This window comes from Furipterus horrens, unplaced genomic scaffold (assembly GCF_987537825.1).
Source record: "Furipterus horrens unplaced genomic scaffold, mFurHor1.1.pri manual_scaffold_3, whole genome shotgun sequence".
NCBI lineage: Eukaryota > Metazoa > Chordata > Mammalia > Chiroptera > Furipteridae > Furipterus > Furipterus horrens.
This window is the reverse complement of record NW_028327173.1, coordinates 131,532,958-131,550,317: the sequence shown is the minus strand read 5'-3', so window position 1 is coordinate 131,550,317 and position 17,360 is coordinate 131,532,958. Positions and strand designations below refer to the sequence as shown.

Here is a 17,360-nt window from a genome sequence, read left to right as displayed (position 1 = left end):
AAAACTTGGGCCTTGCTGATGCCGTCGCCACCCCGGATATTCCCGCACCCAGCCATGGCCAACCCCACCATGTTCTTTGACATCGCTGCCGACGGCGAGCCCTTGGGCCGTCTCCTTCGAGCTGTTTGCAGACAAAGTCCCAAAGACGGCAGAAAACTTTAGTGCTCTGAGCACTGGGAAGAAAGGATTTGGTTTTAAAGGTTCCTGCTTTTACAGAATTATTCCAGGATTTATGTGCCAGGGTGGGGACTTCACACGCCACAACGGCACAGGCGGCAAGTCCATTTATAGGGAGAAATTCAATGATGAGAATTTCATCCTGAAGCACACAGGTCCTGGCATCTTGTCCATGGCGAATGCTGGGCCCAACACAAATGGTTCTCAGTTCTTCATCTGCACGGCCAAGACCGAGTGGCTGGATGGCAAGCATGTGGTCCTCGGCCAGGTGAAAGACGGCATGGGTGTTGTGACAGCCATGGAGCGCTATGGGTCCAGGAATGGCAAGACCAGCAAGAAGATCACCATTACTGACTGTGGACAACTCTAATACATTTGACGTGGGTTTTATCTTACCCACCAGACCATTCCTTCTGTAGCTCAGGAGAGCACCCCTTCACCCCTATCTGCTTGGAATCTTCTGTAATTTTTGTGCTCTCTCCACAGTCCATTGGGTTCCATGTTTTCCTTACCCCTTCCAAGTCTAGCTGGACTGCAGAGTTAAGTTTATGATTATGAAAAAGCAAAACCTGACATATTTATTCTTTAATAAATATATGCCTTCACAAAGATCTAGGTGTATTACAGATTTCTCTTACCCCTCTAATATTTCAAAATGGAATGCTACACTAGAACCAGCATCCTTTTTGGCTGACAATTTCCCTCTAGTGCTCACCCCTCACAAGAGCAGCCTTACCCTATTCCTAGTAGCACTGTAATCTAAATAAAAACAGTCTTTGTGTTCAAAGAACTGAACAGGCAATCTAAACATTTTGGACAGATTAAATAATAGCTGGGTCTAACCTGATCTTAGAGTTGGGAGACCTGTGAGCTCTGGGTTTCTATTTAGGCAATGTAAGTAAATCTGGGCCTTATCAATAAGGCAGAGGTTTGGGGAGGGGTAAATTTAATTCCCTCCAGACATAAAGCAGGCGTTCAGTTACCTGGGCAAACCACTTACCATAGCTCTGCCTCAATGTCCTTATCTTTAAAATACTAACTAACCTACCTAGAAGGATTACTGCAAAATTAAGAAATAATACATATAAAGTACTTGGAACAGTGTCTAGCATGTGACCAGTCCTTAAGTAAGTGTAAGCTATCATTATCATCATCATCATCACTATTTTCATTACTACCATTAAGAATTGTAACAACCCCAAAACCTAGTTTTATAACAATTATTTTAAACATTCATTTATTTGTTGCATATTTCCACAAATTTATATAACTACTTTAAACTTTCTATGCTTTTTTGTAAGTCAGTGATGCACATTCAATGAATAAAATGCTTAACAAGCAATTATGATTAAACCACCTCAATTCATTTGTGGAAAAATCAGGAAGACAGAAATATATAAATGTATTGAGTATGTCTTAGTATGTTTCTAAAAATGTATCTAAAGTTTTAAGTAAATACACAAAAAAATTTCTAAAACTGATCATCACTTAAATAGTTCATTTTGTGCTCCTTAACCATTTTTTCCACTTCCATTACTCGAATTCTTCTCATGTTACTTCCTCTTTAAGAACTAATTTCTGCCATGGTTAATGTGGCTCAGTGGATTGAGCTCCAAAAGATTGCCAGTTTGATTCTGGTCAGGGCACATGCCAGGATTGCAGGCTAGGTCCTCAGTGTGGGGAATGAGAGAGGCAACTGATCTATATTTCTCTCTCTCTCTCTTTCTCCTTCCTTTCCTCTCTCTCTAAAAATATAAATGAATAAAATCTTAAAAATAAAATAACAAACTCCTTTCTCATCCCTGGCTGGTGTGCCTCGATGTGTTGAGCACTAGCCTGCAAATGGAAAAGTTGCCAGTGTGATTCCTGGTCAGAGCACGTGCCTGGGCCTGGGGTCAGGTCTCCAGTTGGTGGTGTGTGAGACAACTTATCGATATTTCTCTCCTTCTCTTTCTGACTCTCTTCCCCTCTCTTTTAAAAATAAATAAATTTTTAAAAGAACAAATTCCTTTCTCAAATTCACAAGTAATCTTTCTTTTCTCAAATAATAAAGGACAGTATTCTTCTAAGAACACTGAATCTGACCAAATATAGGAGCCAGAATTTTTCAACACAATTAACGAGTGGTTATAATCTATTTCTATTTTTGTACAGCATGTGCTGATTATGATCTGTATCAATTGCATTGTTTCCTTTAGGCTCATTTAGTTTATGACAGAGGAATTTACTACACACTGTCTAACCATGTACTCACTCCACTTCAGAGCCCTCCTGCAGTCTGGCAGTGCCATTGGACTAGTTCTGGCCAATGAATGATTGTGCATAGAAACAATGTGTGTACATTTCAGACTGAAGCATTTAAAAGCCAATATATAAACCTCCTGCTCTCACTTCACCTTCTGTGGCAACAGTGGAATTCACTTACTGAGGTGGTAAAGCCACGCAATTAAAATAGCCTAGAATTTTATTTCTAAATCTACCCTTAGATGAAAGCTATCCCATATAACTGCAGATTTTTTGTGAGAGAGAAATTAACTTTTATGTGTTTAGCCACACAGATTTCAGTTTTGTTTTTTAGCAGCCATAGTCACAAGGCATAGAGACAAACTCAAGCTAACAGGAGCACAAAAAGAGATTTATGGTAAGGACATAAATAGAATGAAATCACAACCAGAAAGTTATCAGTCATAGAAGCAAGATATCAAAATAGTTTCTAAATCAGTTGTTTTTCTTCACACTTATTTCAAGGTTCATACAGGAAACTTTGAAGTGCTTTAAGTGGCCCATTTCTACAAGCTAGCAGCTACTGCCATATAATTTATGTTCATAAGTATGTAGAGATAATAAACAAGTAGTGTTTCGTGAATACCTTGGATGAGTCACATCAAGATATGGTGGTGCATTGCTAAAGAAAATGGCAATTTCAGAAAGAGAAACCTTTAGCCCAAGATAACGGCCACTTCACATAAATCCTATTTTCCTGAACAAATTTATATAAAATATCTCATATTTATAGTGAAGATATTCACTTTTCTAAATATCAGGCTTTCCTTTTATATCCCCAGATGCAAATTTAAAGATTTCAAGCTTGAATTCAAGAAATACCTTTTCCCATATAGCCCTCTTCCACATTTATATATGCATGGGGAATTAGTAGCATTTAATATGATTTAAAGGTAACCTGAAAATAAATGGAAGAAAATCAATTAGTAGATTACATGATTATGAGTTTTATTATCTATTCTTTTTCCTACAAATTGCTAAAGGACTTATAAGTGTTTTAATATTTCCTACAGAGTACTTAAACACTAAAATTAAAAACAAGTGTGTGCTGCCACCAGCAATCAATTATTCTGTTCTGAAATAACTATTTAACAATTATTGTTTATAATAGCTCTCTGTTATAAGTCTTAATGATTATTTTTATAATGTAATATATGTGTAGGAACAAGTAAAACCTTCCTTTAGATTTCCAAATGGATATCTGTTGTGATTTACCTGTTACATTCTATTTTTGACTCAGGTAAAAATTTTCCAAATAGAATCACATTAGTATATGTTTTGCTAATTTGAAATTCTATAATATTGTGGATAAGAGGAAAAAGAGATTATTATATCCCAAAGGCACAGCATTATCATTTACTAAAAGGCTTTCATGTTAGGATGAAAGAGGCGCTCTGTAAACTTGCACATAAGTTTTTGGCCAATCAAATGATAAAGGCTATGTTTTCTCCCTATTTTGGCCATTCTACATTATTATTTTAAATTTATTTTAATAATGTGAAGTTATAATGTTTTGGGAATTCAAATTTCAAGTCTTCAGAAAAGAGGTATTTCTTTTGCTCTCACTACCACTGCTATTAATTATCACTCTACCACCAATCACAAACTCCTACCACCTCTGCAGGCTCCAACTATGCCAAGCCAGGTCCTAATCCCACTGCTCTTTTGAGGCCCCTGCTCTATTGTGACTGTCACCCACCACCACCACCACTTGTAATACTAATTGTGACCCTAGGATCACAATTTCTCCCATCACCCAAAGAGAAGATATTTCTTCTTGAGAATAGTTATTATAATACATTAAGACATATTACTTCTTTTTTATTTGACACCAAAAGTAATAGCACTACCCGTTCAGAGTATAGTTCCCTCAGATAATGAAGTTATATTATATTCACAAGATATTGGACAAGGAATGATATGTATGCCACTATTTTGTCAAGTGTTCTGCTTTCCTTAATAATATCGACACCCAGAAGAAACCTTCATGCCTTCTAAGAGTGTTCTTGTTAAATGATGAAGGAACAAGACTTCATCCTACTTTATTGCCTTCATGTTTAAGTAACTAGGTCTAACTCAAACATCCTTTGTTATTTTCTTCCAGAGTTTAAAACACCATGCAATCAGTTGGCCTACCACAATTATAAACTAGTCTTTACTATGCTTTGGTTACCTTTCTAACAAAATTTCAATTTAAGATATTTATGAATTATCCCAAGTTTGGTCTACTTGCCAATCAATGTTATTATAATTTTCCAATATGGAGACCTTGTGTAGCAATGTTGGACTCACTCTTATGTACCTTGTGGTTTTTATGAGGATTGCATGAGGTAGTACATTTAAGAACTGTGTGTTAAGCTTACAGTAAACAGTAAATAGTAGATACTAGCTATTGTTAATTATCACTAGTTATTATTATCCCAATTCATTCTCCCATTAGTAGTGAGATTCCAGGTATATTTTATATCTAAATTAATATCTAATTCTTCCAGTTTACCCATGCTTTAAAAAAACAAAAATTTACCTTTATTAATTTTAAGATTTATTTTAAATATCAAACCTTAAAAGAGCTAAGAATGCTATTTACAAACTTTGTTAAATGTATGATATTATTAGCTGAATTATCTGTTTATTAAATTATATTATTTCTCTATTGTAGTGGGTAGAGTGGTAGCCTCCCAAAACATGCCTACCTAAAACCTGTAAAAGTGATCTTATTTGGAAAAGCATCTTACAGAAATAATTAGTTTAGGATCTTGAGACAAAATCATCCTGAATTATGCTAAGTGAAATAAACCAGCCAGAAAATTTGAATACTGTATGATATCACATGTGAAATCTAAAAAAAAAAAAAAAAATTTTTTTAAATGAACACACAAATACAAAGAACAGATTGGTGGTTGCCTGTGGTGGAGGGGAGTGAGTGAAATGGGTGAAATGGTCAAAAGATACAAATGTTTAGTTATAAAATGAATAAATCATAAGGACATAATGTACAGCACAGTGACAAGTTAATATTACTGTATTGAATATTTTAAAATAGCTATAAAAGTGGATATGGTAACTAGTGATAATGGGACTATTGTAATTATTTTGTAACATATACAAATATTGAGTCATTATATTGCACATAATAGAACTAATATAATGTTAAATGTCATTATAACTCAATTTGAAAATAATTTTTGAGGACTTAAGATGGCAGAGGAATAGGTAGAAGCTACACTAACCTCCTCCCAGTACCAATCTGGAATTACAACTAAATCGTAGAGAAATCACCCTCATTAACAACAGAACACATGCTGGAGAGAAGCCTTATAACCAAGGACAGACAGAAGAAACCACTTCTGACAAGTAGAGAGTGCAAGGGAGGTGAGAGGGGTCTGTCTTGGCTTACAAATGTGGCAGCTTAAGTTCTGGAGTGGTATTTCAGTGGCTGGGGTATTACCCCTGAGAAGTGCAAGCTTGGCTCCCCAGCCTGAAGCACCAGAGCTGGAAAAGGAACCCAGATAACATCCAAGTGGAAAAAACAGCAGGATTTCTGACCATCAAGGAAAGAAAGCTGGAGACACAGAGAGCCTCTTAAAGGTCCAATGCACAAAATTTCATTTGCAGCTATTTACCCTGGACTCTGGCAGAGGGAAGGCAGAGTGGATTAGAAATGCATGAGGAGAGTCTAGTGCTGGTGGCTCTGGGGAGAGAGCTAAAGAAACAGCCACCAAGATCCCTGTGCTGAGTCATACCCCACACTGCAGAGGCAATCTTCCTCAGGCAGAGCACATCCTTCCAAGTGGCATTAGCCTAAGGGAAAGCAATGGACCTGCCCACAGGAATTACTCTGCCCCCACCTTATGGAGCTTAAGCCAGGCTGCTGAGTACAGCTTAAAGTTATATCATTGATTAAGTTTAACAACTATGGCAGATCTCTGGAAGTTCTGAGACTTTAGCTGACCCTCTCCCAGCCTGGTGCAGATAAAAGACAGCCTTGGTGCACAGCCTGGTCATTCTGCACACACCCAGGCCCAGCAGAGGGAGCCACAAGTTGTGGATCACTGATAGTGCTAAACAGGCTGCCCATGGCCTTTCACAAGCAGCACCTGACAAAGGTCTACACCAGAGCCTTTGGTGATCTATCTAATACCTAGAAAAAAATACAGATAAGCAGCCAAAATGGGAAGACAAAGAAGCAGAACCAAATGAAAGACCAAGAGAATTCTCCAGAAGAAAAACTAGATGAATTAGAGACAAACAATTTACCATATAGAGAGTTTAGAGTAATGATTATAAAGATACTCAACAGTATTAAAAAAAAGACATAGAAACCATAAAAAAGGACCAGCAAGAAATAAAGAATGCAATATCTTAAATAAATCATACACTGGAAGGAATAAACAATAGGTTAGATGAAGCAGAGGATTGAACAAGCAATTTGGAATACAATACACAGGCAGAGCAGCAAAAAGGAAATAAATAAAAATAAAGAAATGAGGAAATGTTAAGAAACATTTGGGACAACATGAAGTGTAACATCTGCATCATGGGAACACCCAGAAGGAGAAGAAAGTGACCAAGGGGTTGAGAACCTATTTGAAGGAATAATGACTGAAAACTTCCCTAATCTGGTGAAGGAAATAGACACACAAGCCCAGGAAGCACAGAGAGTCTCAAATAAGTTGGACTTAAAGAGGCCCACACCAAGACACATCATAATTAAAATGGCAAGGCTTAAAGACAAGGAGAGAATCCTAAAAGGTACAAGAGAAAAGCAGATAGTACCTACAAGGAGCACCAATTAGACTGTCATTTGATTTCTCAACAGAAACATTTCAGGCCAGAAGGGAGTGGCATGAAATATTCAGGGTGATGAAAAGCAAGAACCTACAAATAGGCTACTTTATCCAGCAAGGCTATCATTTAAAATTGATGGAGAAATAAGGATCTTCCCAGACAAGAAAAAGCTAAAGGAGTTTGTTAACACCAAACAAGTACTGCAACAAATGTTAAAGGGCTTGCTTTAAGAAGAAGAAGAAAATGGAAAAGAGAAAGAAAAAAGAACAGAGGAAAGTAGTATAACAATAAAATGGCACTAAATACATATATATTAATAATCACCTTAAATATAAATGACTTCAGTGCTCCAACCAAAAGACATAAGGTAGCTGAATGGATAATAAAATAAGGCCCACAAATATGCTGTCACCAAGAGACTCAACTCAGACTGAAAGATACACACAGAATAAAAGTAAAGGGATGGAAAAAGATATTTTATGCAAATGAAAAGGAAAAAAAGTTGCAGTAACAACATTTATATCTGACAAAATAGACTTTAAAACTAAGGCTATAGTAACAGACAAAGAAGGACATTACATAATGATAAAGGGAACAATTCAACAATAGGGTATAAGCCTAGTAAACCTTTACACACCCAACATAGGAGCACCTAAGTATGTAAAGCTAATATTGATGGACATAAATGGAGAGATCAACAGAAACATAGTCATAGTCAGGGATTTTAACCCCTCGTAGACTATAAAGGGTAGATCTTCCAGACAGAAAATCAGCAAGGAGACAGTAACCTTAAATGACACACTAAATTAAATGTATTTAATTGCTATCTTCAGAGCATTTCACACCAAAGCAGCAGAATATACATACTTTTCAAGTACACATGGAATGTTTTCTAGGATAGACCACATATTAGGACACAAAACAAGTCTGAATAAAGTTAAGAAGTTTGAAATCATATCAAGCATTTCCTCTGATCAAAATGTGATGAAACTAGAAACCAATCACATAAAGAACACTGAAAAACACAAAAATATGGACGCTAAAACATGTTATTAAACAATGAATAGGTCAACAAGACCAAGGAAAAATCAGAAGATCCCTTGAAACAAATGAAAATGAATACAGAGCAATCTAACTACTATGGGACACAGGGAAAGCAATCCTAAGAGGGAAATTCATAGCATTACAGCTTATCTCAAAAGGAAAAAAAAAAGAAAAGAAAAGAAAGAAAGAGAAAAAAGAAAAATCTCAAATAAACAATCTAAATTTATACTTAAAGGACACTGAAAAAGAACAAAAATCAAAGCCAAAGTGAGTGAATAAAGAAAATAATAAAGATAAGACCAGAAATAAATAAAATAGAGTCTATAAAAACAATCCAAAAAGTTAATAAATCCAAGAGCTGGATCTTTGAAAAGATAAACAAGATTGACAAGCCTTTACCAGATGAATCCAAAAAAGAGAAATAAACCAAATAAATAAAGTCAGAAATGAAAAAAGATAAATAACTACTGACACAAAAGAAAAACAAAAGATTGTAAAATAATATTATGAACAACTATATACCAACAAACTGGAAACCAAGATAAAATGGATAAATTCCTAGAAACATACAATCTTCCAAAACTAAATCAAGGAGAATTAGAGAATTTGAATAGACATATTACACCTAGTGAAATTGAAGCAATAATAAAAAAACTCCCAACTAATAAAGCTCCAGAACATATGGCTTCACAGGTGAATTTTATCAAACATTCTGAGAAGAACTGCACCTCTCCTTTTCAAACTATTTCAAAAAATTCAAGACAAGGGAAGACTTCCAACTCATTTTTGAGGCCAACATTATCCTAATTCAAAACCAGATAAAGACACTACAAAAAAAATTTTAGGCCAATATCCCTATTGAACATAGAGGCTAAAATGCTCAACAAAACATTAGCAAACTGAATATAGGATACATCAGAAAGATCACACAACACAATCAACTGGGATTTATTCTGGGGATGCAAGGTTGGTACAACATTTGCAAATCAATAAATGTGATTCACTAGTAAAAAAATGTAAGATAAAAACCACATGATCATATCAATAGATATAGAAAAAGCATTTGATAAAATCCAGCACCTATTTATGTTAAAAACTCTCAGCAAAGTGGGAATAGAGGAAACATATCTAAACATAATAAAGGCCATATATGATAAACCCACTGCCAGCATCATACTTAATGGGCAAAAACTACAAGTGTTCCCCTTAAGATCAGAAACAAGACAAGGATGTCTGATTTCACTTCTCTTATTCAACATAGTCCTGGAAGTCCTAGCCACAGCAATCATACAAGAAGAAATAAAGGCATCCAAATAAAAAAGGAATAACTAAAGTTGCCATTATTTGCAGATGATATGATACTGCACATAGAGAACCCCAAACATTCCACCAAGAAACTACTAAAACTGATAAATGAATTCAGCAAAATAGCAGCATACAAAATTAATATCCAGAAATCAGTTGCATTTTTAATGCCAATAACAAACTAACAAAAGGAGAAGTTAAGAAAAGAAATCCATACTCAATTGCTTCAAAAAGAATAAAATACATGGAAGAAAATCTAACCAAGGATGTAAATGACTTGTACTTGAAAAATTACAGGATGATGAGGAAAGAAATTGAAGAAGATACCGATAAGTGGAAGCACATAGAGTATTCCCTCACTTATCATGGGTATTACATTCCGCAAAGTAGGAACCTTACATGTATTCTACACTCTTAAACCTACGTAATTTTAACAACATATGTATACAGTACCACAGAATCCTGGGATATAGAGAAAAAGCCATGATAAATAATTAAATGTAATATTTTTTAAAATCCCGTAATACAGTGAGGCCATGATAAGTGAACTGCGATATAGCAAGCGACTATTGTACCATGTTCATGGATAGAAAGAATTAACACTACAATGCCCATACTACCCAAAGCAATCTATAGATTCAATGCAATTCCTATCAAAATTCTAATAATGTATTGTACAGAACTAGCATAAATATTTCAAAAATTTATATGGAACCACAAAATCCCATATAGCAACAGCAATCCTGAGAAAGAACAAAGTTGGAGGAGTTGCTCTATCTAATATTGAACTTATTATAAGGGCATAGTAATCAAAACAGCATGATACTGGTATAGAAACAGACACATAGATCAATATTACAGAATAGACAGCCCAGAAATAAACCTATATAGTCATTTAATATTTGACAGAGAAAGCAAGCACATACAATGGGATAAAGACAGTTTATTAAATAAATGATGTTGGAAAATTAGAAGATACAAGCAGAAAAATGAGATCAGACCACCTTCTGACACCACACACTGAATAAGTTCAAAATGGATTGAAGACTTAAATACAAGACCCAAAACCATAAAAAAAAAAAAAGAGAGAGCAAAATCTTGGACATTGCTTAGAACAATATTTTATCACATATATCTCCCCAGGCAAGGGAAACAAAAGAAAAATAATAATAAACAAATAGGACTACATCAAACTAAAAGGTTTTACACAGCAATGGAAAATATCAAAAAAATAAAAACACAATACTCAGAAAGAGAGAACATATTTGCTGACACCTCTGATAAGGGGTTAATATCCAAAACTTATAAAGAACTTATAAAACTCAACACCAAAAGAACAAACAACCCAATTAAAAAATGGGCAAAGGATCTGAATAGATATTTCTTGAAGAGGTACATACAGATAGGTGGCCAATAGACAAATGAAGATATTCAATGTCACTAATCACAAGAGTAACGCAAATTAAAACCACATGAGTTATCATCTCACAACTGTCAGAATGGCTATCATGAATAAATCAACAAACAACAAGTGCTGGTGAGGATGTGGAGAAAGAGGAACCATTTTGCACTTTTGGTGAGAATGCAGATTGGTGCAGCCACTGTGGAAAGCAGGATAGAGACATCTCAAAAAAATAAAAATGGGTCTGCCTTTTGACCCAGCTATTCCACTTCTGGGAATTCATTCAAATGAAACCAAAACACTAATTCAAAAGAACATAGCATTCCTATGTTAATTGCAACATTATTTACAGTCACCAAAATATGAAAGCACCCCAAGTAGCCATCAGTAGATGAGTAGATAAAACAACTGGTGAAACAGCTACACAATAGGATACTACTTGACCATAAAATGGATGAAAATTTTATCATTTGGGATAGTATGGATGGATCTGGAGAACATTATGCTAAGTGAAATAAACCAGTCAGAGAAAGAAATACAGTATCATTTCACTCATATGTGGAATCAAATGAACAAACAACTAACAAGCAAAATAGAGACAGACTCACAGGTAAAGAGCAAGGTGAGAGCTAAGAGCAGGGATAGTTAGGGAGTGGAGAGATTGAGCAAAAAGGAAAAAGGACTCAGGGACATGGGCAATAGTGTAATGACTGTGTGGAGAACAAGGGTGAAAGGGGGCTAAATGGTAATGAAAAAAATACAATAAAAACACATAATTTAATTTGAACTAGAGCTTTAGAATAAATTGTTTGAACTGGCTATTGATAAGGAAGTAAAGATAATTTTTAAAATTATTAAATAAAATAAATAATAAAAATATAATGATATTATATGATGCACCAAGACATTATATAATAATATGATGTCTTGGTGCAGCTAATTTATTACAACTTCCAGATAATAAATATTCAAACTGTGAATTACCTATAAATTGAAATATTAATTTGCACACTGTTTTTCTCTCCATGCTGTCACCTCAGGTATTTAGCTAATCTCACATTTCTTCCCTTCACAGAGCAAAACTACCTGTAAAAGGAAAATGACTGAAAGATCCCTTTAACATTCTTTGATTCAATGCTAAAGACAATCCCAGATTTAGTTAATTCCACACATGCACATTGTTTATCTCCCAGTACTTTTTTTCCTTCCTTAGGCAATTCTCTCTTTTCTTTTATTGTTGTTCTATTACAGTTTTCCCATTTTTCCCCATTGCTCTCCCCTCCACTGCCTACCTCCCCTGTCTCCCACAGTCAATTCCCACTCTGTTGTCCATGTCCATGGGTCATTTATATTAGTTCCTTGACTAGACCCTTCTCCTTCTTTTCCCCCCTTGCCCTAGTCACTATCAGTCTGTTCCTTGTTTATGTGCCTCTGGTTCTATATTGCTCATTAGTTTGTTCATTAGTTTCTTGTATTAGGTGAGATCATATGGTATTTGTCTTTCACTGCCTGACTTGTTCACTGAGCATAACACTCTCCAGTTCCATGTATGTTGTCACAAAAGGAAGGAGTTTCTTCTTTCTTTCTGCCATGTAATATTCCATTGTGTAAATGTATCACAGTTTTTTGATCCACTCATCTACAGATGGGCACTTAGGTTGTTTCTAGCACTTGGCTATTGTAAATAACACTGCTATGAACATAGGGGTGCATAGGTTCTTTTGAATTGATGTGTCAGGTATAATCCCAGCAATGGAATTGCTGGGTCAAAGGCAGTTCCATTTTTAGTTTTTTGAGGAAATTCCATACTTTTTTCCACAGTGGCTGCACCAGCCTTCATTCCCACCAACAGTGCACTGGGTTCCCTTTTCTCCACATCCTTGCCAGCACTTGTTTGTTGATTTGTTAATGATGACCATCCTGATTGGTATGAGGTGGTATCTCATTGTGGTTTAGATTTGCATCTCTCTGATGGCTAGTGAGGTTAAGCATCCTTTCATATGCCTATGTCCTCCTTGGAGAAGTGTCTGTTTAGGTCCTTTGCCCATTTTTAAATTGAATTATCTGTCTTCTTGGCATTGAATCAAAATTGGTGAATTTTTATGCAACCATTTTAATATGGGAGATAGAAGAAAATACACTTTCAACATATTATGCTTTAATATTTCAAGAAAGGTAAAAACACAACTGAAATGCAAAAAAAGAAAAAGATTTATGCAGTTTGTGGAGCAAAGGCTGTGACTGACTGTGTCAAGTGTGGTTTGCTAAGTTTCATGCTGAAGATTTCTCACTGGATGATGTGGATGGTTGGGTAGACCAGTTGAAGTTGATGGCAGTCAATTAGGATATTAAATGAGAACAATCAAAGTTACACCACTGGAAGATAGGTGACATACTTAAAATATCCAAATCAATAAAGTTATTGGTAAAAACTAAAAATGTGTCTTTTATTTTATTGGAAAAAAACAAATGGGCCTTTTGGCCAACTCAATATTTCTAGGAGAGGTTGAAAAAGCATTAAGTTAGATATAAAACCTAAGTTTGCTATCATGGACCATAATGGCCTGTGATTTTGTTATTGTTGTTTATTTTATCCACACCCAAGGAGTTTTCTTCATTGATTTCAGAGAGAAGAAGGGAGAGGGAGATTGAGAGAGAGAGCAAGAGAGAGAGAAACATCAATGTGAGAGAGAAACACCCATTGGTTGCCTTCTCGTACACACCCTAACTGGGGATCAAACCCACATCCTGGGTGTGTACACTAACTGGGACTGAAACCCATAACACTTTAGTCTACAGGATAATGCTCCAACCAACTGAGCCACATCAGCCAGGGCCTGTGGTTTTCTTTTTAATGAGATTCATAAAGATACCATAACTCTATTCAATATAAAGTCTACAGAAATGGGTTCTAGTATAAGATACTTCTGGTCAAGGTGTAGGTGTAGGTAAATGTGGCTTGCCTCCTTGCACAATCATAGCCAAGTTACAGCTAAACTACACAATGACTATCTCAGACAATCAAAAAATCAAGTTGTATGGAACTAAGGAGTTAAACTACATTCATTCAGATGGGTAGGAAGGCAGAGGGACAGAGACATGGAGACATCACATGAGCTGGTCCTAAACACACAGGTGGTAGAAATAAAATGGAGGGATACCTCAGGAATGAGGAATTCCAGGCCCATACCAAACAACCCAGCCCAGGGTTCCAGTACCAGGAAGATAAGGCCCCATAGCTTCTGGCTGTAAAAAACAGTGGGAGCAGATTGACAGGAGAAACTGCAGGACTCTCAGGCATCTCCTCTTGGAGAGTCCCACATATGAACTTGTTCAGATTCACTCCCTATGGGCTCCAGCACTGGGGAAGCACCTTGAAGGGAACCAGTGGAACACAGGGGGGAACTGAAGTGTATGGCATCAATGTAAGAGCTGAGAGACAAGTTCCTCATGGACAGAACTGAAGAAGCCTGCCATTATTCTTTTTCTTAGCCCTCACCCACACAGAGTCACAATGCAGTGGCACCATATCTGAGTCTCCACCAACCTGGCTCACATGGTTAGCCCCACCCTGATGATTACCTACAGTTCTGCCCCATCCATCTTACAGACACACACAAGCTGATAACAGTGACTTTTCCATATGAATGGCTAGGCTATGTGTAGGCTTCAGTCTTCCTAAATTAGCTCAAACAAGCAACATCTCAGCCCAGCCCACATACAACTTGCTGAGTGGCCCTAGGCCAGTCACTAGCAACAGCCATCTGCAAAAACACTTTATTGCTTACACCAAGCAGCCTAAGACAGGTGGTAGCTGACCTTGGCCTGCACCACCTGAGAAACCCCAGAGCCTGTGAACCCAGGAGACAGTTACAGAACATGGTGGAGTGCCACCACCTAATCACCTCCACAAGCCACAGAGGGAGGTCGTTGCTGGCCAGTGGTCAGAGCCAGTCCTACCAGCTATCTGGACTAGGTAAATCCTTCCCGTTGATATGATGACAGTAATCAGGATTCAACTACAAGAGGAGGGACTATTAAGTCCAAACAGAGGGCACACCTCAAGTACACAGCTTGGGGGATAAAGGAGGCTGTGTCACTAAACCCTACAGGACACCAAATACCTTAGGCCATGGTACCAAAACATGGAGTCAAAGCAGCTAGAAACACACACAAGGAGGCTACCAAAATGAGACAAAGAAATAATGGCCTATATAAAAGAACAGAACAAAACTCCAGAAAAAGAACTAAATGAAATGGAGATAATCAATCTATCAGATGCTTAGTTCAAAACACTGATTATAAGGATGCTCAAGGAACTCAGAGGGTACTTCAACAGCATACAAATGACACAATCACAAACGAATGAGATGTTAATTGAAATAAAGAACAATTTACAGGAATCAACAGCGTGGTGGATGAAGCCAAGTGATTTGGAACATAAGGAAGAAAAAGACATCCAATCAGTACGATAAGAATAAAAAAAAATCTGAAAAATCAAAGGTAGTGTACAGACCTCTGGGACAACTTCACAAGTATCACCATTTGCATCATAAGGGTGCAAGAAAATTAATAGAAACAGCAAGAAAGTGGAAACCTATTTGATAAAAATAATAAAAGAAAACTTTCTTAATTTTGCGAAGGAAATAGACATACAAGTCCAGGAAGCACAGAGAGTCCCAAACAAGGAAGCAAAGAGGACCATACCAAGAAACATCACAATTAAAATGCGAAAGGTTAAAGATAAAGAAAGAATCTTACAAGCAATAAGGGAAAAGCAGATAATTACCTACAAAGAAGTTACCATAAGACTGTCAGCTGATTTCTCAAAAGAAATTTTGCAGGCCAGGAGGGATGGCAAGAAGTATTCAAAGTGATGAAAAGCAAGGGCCTACAACCTAGATTACTCTATCCGGCAAAGCTATCATTTAGAATAAAACAGATAAATGCCTTCCCAGACAGGGTAAAGCTACAGAAGTTTATCATTACCAAACCATTATTACATGAAATGTTAGAGGGAGTTATTTAAGAAAAAGATAAAAATTATGAACATGAAAATGGCAATAAATATATAACTATCAACAACTGAATCTAAAAAACAAACTAAGCCAACAAAAGAATAGAAAGAGAATTATAAATATGGAGAATATTGGGAGGATGGCTAGTTGGAAGGGGAGTCTGGGGGAATGAGGGGAAAAATGAAGGGATGAAGAAGTACAAATTGGTACAAAATAGGCAGGGGGGTGTTAAGATCAAGTATACGAAGTGGAGTTGCCAAAGAACATATATACATCATTCATGGACATGAAAGAAAGAGGGGACATCACTGGACGAAGTGGTAGGTACTGTGTTTAAGGGGACAAAGGGGGGAGAATTGAGATGACTGTAATAGCATAATCAATTTTTTAAGTCAATTAAAATGCTCAGAATATTTTTCAGAAACATCACAGATTTCTCCACTTAATTTTATAAACAAGTCTCTTCTTGAGCATTAAAGTGAAAAATAAATAAGAAATGACTACTTGAAGATCCAAGATAGCAGAGGGGTATGTGAAAGCTACACTAACCTCTTCCCAGGACCAGTCTGGATTTACAAATTAATTGTGAAGAAGTCATCTGGAATAACCAACTGAACACTAGCCAGAGAGAAGTCTTATAACCAAAAAGAGACAGAAAAAGCTGCTACATCACAACATGACCGGTAGGGAGTGTGGAGAAAAGAAATGGCTGGCTATGCTCCCATGGGTGGCAGCTGAAGGGATGAGAAACAGCTCAGCAGGCGGGGGTTCCCCCTAAGAAAAGCAGGGTCTAAACCCGCAGCTGGGCTTCCCAGCCTACAGCAACAGAGCAGAAAGTAAAATAGCATCCAGTTGTGAAAAGCAAAAAGCCACAGAGTTTCTTGCTAGCCAGGGAGAAACAGCAGGAGAAAAAGAGCTCTTAAGCGGATCACATACAAAAATACTTTGGCCCCAACTTACCCTGGGCTCAAGCAGAGGGAAGGCAGAGAGGACTAGAGATGCTTGGGGAGAATTTGGTGCGGTGGCTGTGATAGAACTGGGGGAGCAGTGGACCGGGTCCCAGTGCTGACTCATTCCCAATACTGCAGACAGACCATTCCCCTATGAGTGGTGTCAGCCTGAGGGGAAGCAAAAGCCCCACCTACAGGAATTAATTTGCCCCACCCTCAGTGGTTAAGCCTGACTGCTAATCACAGATTGAATGGATTAACAACTAAAGGAGACAGACAAAGGGAGTAGATCCCTGGTAGTCTCCACAGGCTGCCTAGGCCCAGACTGGTACACGATATGATGCCACCAGGGGCAGATCCAGGAAGTGCAGATCAATCTAAGAAGCAGAAACA

General features: G+C 36.9%; 1 pseudogene; it reads left to right on the top strand.

Annotated features, from left to right (window-relative positions):
* Positions 1-217: 217 nt before the first annotated feature.
* LOC150015963 (peptidyl-prolyl cis-trans isomerase A pseudogene) lies at positions 218-624 on the top strand (annotated as a pseudogene).
* The last annotated feature ends 16,736 nt before the right edge of the window (positions 625-17,360 follow it).